The following is an 8,194-nucleotide window of genomic DNA, read 5'->3' on the forward strand; positions in this document are numbered from 1 at the left end:
CCCTGTGGTGTCGGAATGATATAAGGAGGAAGTTGTTGGAGAATTTTCACACGGGCTGGTGCTTCAGACTGTACTTGGGATGTTACTGCCGTGAGTGCAACTTTATAAAATCGATCTTTATAATTCTTCAATTTTCTCAAAAACGGCTCTAACGACTTTGCTTTTCACCAGAATGTACACAGCACATGGTACATCGATGTGATAATTTGAACTCGGTACATCGATGTATGATCAAGTGATGTTTCATGTCAAATAGATCCTTTCCTCTTTGAAATAGTTCAACAAGGCTTAAATATCGAAATTTCAAAAACTCTTTCTCTAAAGTATATTTAATTTTGTTTATTTGAAATAATTAACTATTGGAATGGATAGATAAATAATATGAAAGAATTTGATAGTTAACTAGGAGAAAAATAGAGAAAGTAGAAAACCGGAGACTGATTGCAATTGTATGTATATAGATGGGTTAGTTATATTTCGTTAGAATGTTGTATTTTTGGCAAGAAAGCAGATGATATTAGTTATTAGTACCTGGAGAAATCCTAAAATACGAATTTTTATAGGGACAGAAAAAAAAAATTGATATTTTTGCCTTCCAGGTGGTTAGTGAATGCAGATGCGTTCACCAGGTTTTTTATTTAAAAGATGAAATCGCCATGCGTTTTCATTTTGTACGTAATGTCACCGAGAAATCCAAGATTAACCTTCAACCCTCTATTAAATAATTTAACAGTAATTAAATATACTCAATTCCATTCGGTTGTCTGCGCGAGCCCTCCCTTCCTCATTCATACTAAAGCTAGGTTAAATATTATTAAGGAGGCTGAGTTGGAAACTGAGTTATCTTCTGCTAACGAGTATCAGAGCGGTTAATCATTTTTAATGAAGACAGTTTATTGTCCTTTATAGCAAGGCAGGCGGCCATTACCGCTATAGATAGTGGCTTCTGGTTTAACATAACTGCGGCAAATATTTGCACCTTCCAGCTACTATATTCTAATAACGGCACGCAATGTATCGCAAATGAAGGTTTGGCTATGGCTCCAGAGACCAATTCCCGTCTGATTTCGAAACCACAATCCGAGAATATACTTACCTGGCCCCACGGTATTAAAAACATAACTCTACATTGTATGGTTATTATTTTAAGTTGGTACTAACCAATATTTTATTTATTCTGTCAGTACAATTTTCAAGAGATACCGAATTCAGGTATAGAGTATGAGATGTAATAAGATATAATATATTTAACTATATACTAATTTGTCTTGTAGAGTGCACTCCAATAACATTCTTAGACTTCTCGGAATAAAGAATAGACTTAAAATTATCTTATCTCCCACTAGAGAAGGTATATATGTTTAGAAATGAAAGGAGAAATTGGTTTAGAACTAGAGGAGGTGGCTGTTGGAAGTAGGAGATTTCTAGAAATTTGAATTAGATACCCCAAGGCTATGATAATCTCCTATGTTGTATATTATAGGGTACCTGACGCGAACAATATCTAGTCAAGGCCAATTAACACCTTCGAAATGTGGATCAATAAAGTCTTGAAAACGGCTGGACAATGTTAAAGAAGTATCATGGGGATTGTCCCAGATGGTATCCCCTTAACAAGTTCACTTTCACTTGCCTATATAAAAAATATATAGTTAGGATAAGTATTGCTATCGTTGCAAGTTTTCGACAGACATAAATGTTTTAAGTTTCCCAAAAAAAACGAAAACACTTAGTCACGCAAAATGGTCTGTGTGTGTCGGTGAACAGTGTATCTCAAAAACGAAAATTCGCACGATATTACATATCCATGAAAGATATATGCATGGGATGTGACAGCTAATTTTTTGATAAAATTTATTGACCTAAAGTGCTACTTTATAGATTTTTTCCCCAAAAATGATGCTGACGATTTTAATTAAACTCGCCGGTCAATGAAGAATTTACTAGTCTATAATCTCAGAAGCTCTTATTCTCATTGAAATAGTCTGATAGGGCTTAAATAAGTAATTTTAAAGCAATCTTTCTCTAAAGTACCTTTAACTTGGTTTATATAACTGTTTCCATGGTTAGCAATAGGAAACAATAGATAAATACAAGATAATAAAAATTTAACTAATAAATAAAGAAGAAATAGAGATATTCAATACTAACGGTGTAAGCCGAGATCCACAATATTTCCTGATTCAATGGGACTTCCCATCAAATCACCTTTGCCTTTCGTCGTAAACCTGCCGACTACCCTACCCCATACTTTTATAATGTTGCTGTGACCCATGTAGAACTACCACCGGACAAACGACTAACCTGAAATCCTCACACAAGACTGCAAAGACAAGGAACTGCTCACAGATTCCGACTATTATAGCACTTACTGGACAAACGGTCTAAAGTTCCAATTCATGACAAAAGACGGATCTACATGACAATAATAAGACCTATCTGGACATACGGTGTTAAGCTTTGGGGCTCCAGTGAACCTTCGAATTCCTCTCGTATTCAATCCTTACAATACAAAATCCTTCTTAAAATCCTCAATACTGCTTACTTTGTCACAAATAAAATCACCCACAAAGGCCTTAATGTAACTGATCTAGCCGGAACCAGATATCAATTCGTCCATTATAAACTCCTTAACTACTTAAACCCATTAGTTTCTGACCTTGCTTCTTCTGCTTCATTCCGGACAATCCTCCGAACCGACTGAAAAGAAGATGGCTTCGAGACCTTATATTGTAAAAATATTTTTAGAGTGCTACCAAAGGGTTTCCCTACCCCAGGGTACTATCCATCCCTAGTTTCTCAACAAGCTTGTACTATACCATTATGCTCTTACTTAAAATTTACTTGATGCCTTTTTGACTTTTAGGAGAAATTCTAAAATACCGAATTTTTATAACAACAGAAAAATATTTTTTATTTCTCATAACCTTCCCCGTCTTTAGATTTTTTTTTTTTTTCGAAAATCACAAAAATTGTGGTAACTTCAACATGAGTCTATCAATCTGCATAAAATTTGAGGACGTATATAGATGGCAAGTGGAAAATAAACAAATTATTTTAGTGGTGTTCATTTGTAATTTCGACATTTAAATTATTTATTCGAACATCTATATTATTTAACAATAATATAATATAATTAATAATTATTGATAATTTTACAATGTTTTTTCCATATAGTTGTATAGTGAATGCAATTAAAAATAATGTTACAAACATTTCATTTTTATATATTTGCCCTTTGACCTTTTCTTATATTAAATCGGGTTCATATAGGTTGGACGGCAAACTTAGAGTTTGAGAGGGGATGCTAACCACATCACCTCTTGTATAAGTATTGGTCAAGAAACTACATCCTTGCCAGCTACTAAAATCAAAACCTCTCTTTGGAGTTGGTCGGAAGGGAACGGGTTCCATGACCATTTTTAATCACTACCCAATATATTTGGTCTGTTCCAGAAACTGTAAGCAAATATACAAAATTTAACGACGTAATAAAATCTTATCGTTCATAAATAGAAACGTATCTAAACAAGATAAATTAACGTTACATTTACATTGTCAGGGCCTTTGTGTTTTACACTACCGTAAATTAGGTCTTATTTGGGTATGTGAATTAATCATGCGTGAATCTCCGTTTGATCTTGTGCACATGTTTAATTGCGCTTGATTGCATTGTAACATATTTCTGAGCTATTAATTTACAGAAATATAGTTGAATTGTCAAATTTATACATAAATTGTGAATTTATAATCAAAGTTAAGTAACGTCGAGTGTGGTCAGTAATTGGATGAAATATTACTGACTATGGTAAACGTACCATAGACACGGACATGTTGGTGTTCGGCTTTCGTATAAAGTAATTCTAGTTCTAAGTAGCAATATCTTTGTGAAAGTTAACATTGTTGTAAGGGTGCCATATCATTTTCTTGCAGCACTCCTAGCAAACGCTTATGTCACCCAGGGTCCTATTGCACCCAATTTCGGGGACCACTGATCTATAGTGCCAAAAAAATATTATTGTCAGGATATAACAATATGATTTGACAAATATTACTTGTCAAGTTTACTTACGTGATTTAATTATATTCAAGGTTATGGCTACCGTCATGAATTATGTTTATGTCTTCAATTTCAGTTATCTTCAAATTCAGTCAAAGTTACAGAAGTAACACGAGCCAACAGAAGTTAGGTCACTTTTCAAGAAGAGTTTTAGTCAAACTTTATGAAAGGTTATAAGACAAAAGTGGGTATTTACTTTCCCTGAGAAGTCGTGGCTCGTATAACAATGTAATATACGGAATCAACTAACGGATAGAAGCTGGTGAACTGTTTCATCCAATAATCAGGTATAAAATTTCACTTATTTTCACGAGACTACATTGTATTATTATTTATACTGAATGAATGACAATTATTGGTTTGGATCTTAAAAAGGTAAACCAAAAACGTACTGCATGCATTTACTTACTAATGAAATGAAAAAATGAAATAATTTTTAAAATGCTGAGTTTGGGGAGGGGGAAAGAGAATCATTTTAAAAAATATATTTTTTATTTATCAGTTTCTACCAAGAGTTCAAAGTAAGATCAAAATAAATCAAACAAATTACAATGATATTGAATGAATAAAAATACTGTAAACAAATTAAGTATAAAAAAGATAAAATAATTAAACCAAAATTGGATTCTAACTCTAAGGTATTTAAATTGACACACATTAGTAAGAAACACTTTCTTAGTGATAATAAATTGATATTATTGTTTTAACGTAAAAAAGATTTTATTTGATATATTTAATTTTATTGCAATCAGGTTATTTATATGATCATTTTGAAAATTGAAGACCTTACTAAAATGATAAGTATTAACTAAAAAGTAAATGCTTTGGTGAGTTAAAAAACAACTTAATTTCAGGATGCCATATCGCGAATCTCTCAGGACAGTAATGTCGTGAGGATCCTTTACATCCTGAGTTTTTTTTTTTTTTTTTAATGAAAACACTTCTTGTGCTAAGCATACTTATAATATTATAATTTCTCTGGAGAAGATTAGCAAGGTAATAAATGACTTATTTTCATAGTTTTGTTAAACTCTGTTACATATAGTACATTTAGTTATAAAGTGTCTTATAACTCGAGCTATTAATTGGCAGTTGGAGATTTTCGAACTAGGGTAATATGAATATTTCTTTAATTATAATTAAGAACCATTTTTCCAAACTTATTGTCAAGCTACTCCTTAAAATGTATGTGGATACATTGTCTAAAGATAGATAAAATCTGAAAAAGTCCTTATAAAATCATACACATTGAATAGAATCTATCAATATTCGACTTTAATGTCATATGACTATGAAATAATATTTCAAGATCTTTTACTTCTTAACACCCATTCTATATATCCCTCCCTATCCTAAATTTATACAGAATTATTCTAATTTTTCTCGTGTATGAAACCATACAGTATTTTTTAGTATTTAAATACATTAAATCCTTACAATCCAAAATCCTACGTAAAATCCTTGATGCTCCTTATTACGTTACAAATAAACTCATCCATAAAGACCTTAACATCCCATTCGTTGCAAATTTGGCCCAAATAGATGTGCGTCTTTTCATTCCAAACTCCTTACTCATGCTAGCCCATTAATTCTTAATCTTTCGTCCTTAGCAATCCCTGATAATCCTCCGAGGCGTCTGAAAAGATGATGGCCAAGGGACCTGCTAATTTAAATGAATGCTTGAAGTACCATCAATGGGTGGTTCCTTCCCAAGATTTTCAAGTGTAAATGAAACATATAGCATATTTACTTATTGTATTTATTATTTGTACAGTTGTAAATCACATTAAATAAAAAAATAAAAAAAAAAACATTAAACTGTCAGAACATCAAACTTTCCAAATATAGTTGAACACTGTCCAATTTCATCAACAGGAAGAGAAGGCTTCAGATCATCCATAAACATGAGACAACTGGCATCTGAATCTACCTACCAACTCTACAATACCTGATTATGCCATATAAATTTATACTGGTTCCAAGTCTCGAGGGAATCGCAGGGAACCAACTGTTCAGCTGCATGGTAAAGCAATTTTGACTCAATCAAAAATTAAGGAACCCCTCAAAAAGGAAATCAATAATGAATGAAAATTTATGTATGATGACTCGAGGAGCCAAAAAAATTATTAAATTAAAAATTAATAAAACGGAGGTAACGGAGTACCCTTGGGTAACTCCAGCCGTAAAGGTCGTACACAGGAGATCACGCAGGAATCACAGGGAACGAACTGCCTTATCGAGCTTCAAGAGAAACACTTTTATTTCTATAATTTCAACTCCAACAAAAATAATAAATTCTTCGAAAATGAAATTAAAGATGGGTTATAATCTACGTGGAATATATCCAAAATTCTAATATCAATATGAAAATTACCCCAGGAATGCCCATACTTCAAATTAAACCTCAATAGTATTAGAATAATTCCTTAATAATGACAACCCCAGGATACGATAATAAAACATTTGAATTAGTATTTGAATTTTTTAATTAAAAAAATATATTATCACAAATATGGTATTGAATAAATACAAGCACAACTTAATGGGAAACAAATCAGCTAAGTTTTAATCCAGCAAACAAGAATGAATAAGCAGGCAACAACTGCAATTAAATATTTCTTATAAATTATGTAATTACATATATCTTCCCTGTTTCAACTTCCTAATTGTATATTATATAAATAAAACAAAGATATTATACACAATCAGCTTGAAAAGTTCAAATATCTCTAAGTTCAACAAGATCGAAACCTAGGAAGTAAGAGAAACGGTTGAAATTTGTTTTTAATTAAAGATAAAAATAAATTATTTTTTTATTTTTTATTTTATATACTGATGCAGATGGTTAGAACACATCGTTAGTTATACTTTCTCATAAGAACTGTACTAAAAATGAGAATTCAAGTGTATTTGTATACCTTATCGGTAATAGAACACTCTAGTAAAATATCAAATATTTTATCATCAAAATAAAGTTCACACTACTGCTGGTAGTAATATCACAATGTAATACATCAAAATAAAATTCATCATATCCTCCACATAGACAAGTTTTATGGGATCCTCTTCTCTCGAGAACTCCTCAATATGCATTCACACACCTTCCAGTTTTTCAGGATCCGAACAGCTATAGATCCGAACCAAATTTTAATTTTTCCTTACGCAATTGATTCGTCATTTTCAGCCAAAGGTTCGTAATCGCTTTCATTTGCCTCAGTCTGAAAAAATAAATGATTGTAGGCTTTAAATATTCAAGTTATTTTACAGCTGCATAATGAATACATTATAAAACACGAAGACGAGATTATAAAATTCAAAATATATCAAACAGAAGAAATTTCATATTTCGATGGCTAATTTCACAGTGGTGCTAAGTAAATTTACACCAACTTTTTGAAAAATACAATTAAAGGATCTCTCTTTTAGGAAAATTATAAATTTTCAATTAATTTAAAGAGAAATTTAATTATATTTTTCCTAAAGTTTTTATTTTTGTTTGTATTTTTCAATTCACAAAATAGGCAATCCTTGCCTCTCCAATGAGGAGATCATAACACAAAAAGAAAAAGCAATCCTTCCCCGCCGGACCCGCCCCACTAAGACCCCCGGGGAGCGACGGTCCTATATCACTTTTAAAATATTAGCTTAAAACGGGAAGAGGAGACTTTAAGGTACTTTAATCGAGCAATTTTTAAAAAGTGTCGGAAATTAAAAAATGGCATGAACTTATGTACTTAGGACCACTGTAAAATTACCCATCGGCTTATACGTTCCATATATTCTAGCACACTGAATCCTTATTGCTGCCATTATTAATAGCAATTATTCTCGTCACTATCTAAAATTATATATATATATATATATATATATAAACTGTGGCCCCCGAATCCTAGAGTAACCAGCTCTCATTTTGTTTTTTATTTTAATCATTTAAAAAATTACATTCAATATGGTCCGACCAGGCATTGACAGCCTCTATCGGTCGGTGCCAAAATAATGTATAAAATGATAGACAAAAGTGAAATGAAATCGTTACAATTTTGTCTAGCGTTCTAGAGGCTTTACAATTTATAAGCTGGATAAGTACAATTTGAATTAATCTCAAGTGATACAACTAATAGTTCAATCAACAAC

General features: G+C 31.8%; 1 long non-coding RNA gene across 1 annotated transcript in view; it reads right to left on the bottom strand.

Annotated features, from left to right (window-relative positions):
* Positions 1-5,796: 5,796 nt before the first annotated feature.
* Positions 5,797-8,194, bottom strand: part of LOC136795937 (uncharacterized) — a 4,861-nt gene continuing 2,463 nt past the window's right edge. The window contains exon 2 of the long non-coding RNA XR_010843642.1: positions 5,797-7,278. This is a non-coding gene — a long non-coding RNA (uncharacterized lncRNA). The remainder of the gene's footprint in view (positions 7,279-8,194) is intronic.

Source organism: Halyomorpha halys, unplaced genomic scaffold (assembly GCF_000696795.3).
Source record: "Halyomorpha halys isolate HHAL.00 unplaced genomic scaffold, Hhal_1.1 Scaffold996.1, whole genome shotgun sequence".
In the NCBI taxonomy this organism is placed as follows: domain Eukaryota; kingdom Metazoa; phylum Arthropoda; class Insecta; order Hemiptera; family Pentatomidae; genus Halyomorpha; species Halyomorpha halys.